This window comes from Cebus imitator, unplaced genomic scaffold, assembly GCF_001604975.1.
Source record: "Cebus imitator isolate Cc_AM_T3 unplaced genomic scaffold, Cebus_imitator-1.0 Scaffold918, whole genome shotgun sequence".
Classification (NCBI taxonomy): Eukaryota; Metazoa; Chordata; class Mammalia; order Primates; family Cebidae; genus Cebus; species Cebus imitator.
In genome coordinates this window covers 352,119-352,368 of record NW_016108233.1, presented here as the reverse complement: position 1 = coordinate 352,368, position 250 = coordinate 352,119, and positions in this window count along the sequence as shown.

The window sequence follows — 250 nt, the reverse complement described above, 5'->3', positions numbered from 1 at the left end:
TGTCTTTGCTTTCTGCCTAAATTTTTATTTTGTGTTATAAAGTTGATTAGATCCATTGGAGGCTGGTACTGTCAATTCTCCAATATGTTTGCTGATTTGTTGTGTACTAGGTCTACCAATAACTGAGAGAGGAGTGTTAATGCCTGCAACTATATTTGGATTTTTCTATTTTTACCTGGCTTATCCAATTTTTCATAAGAGTTTTGAAGCTCTGTGTCCTCATATACATTTGGGAGAGTATTTCCCTGGA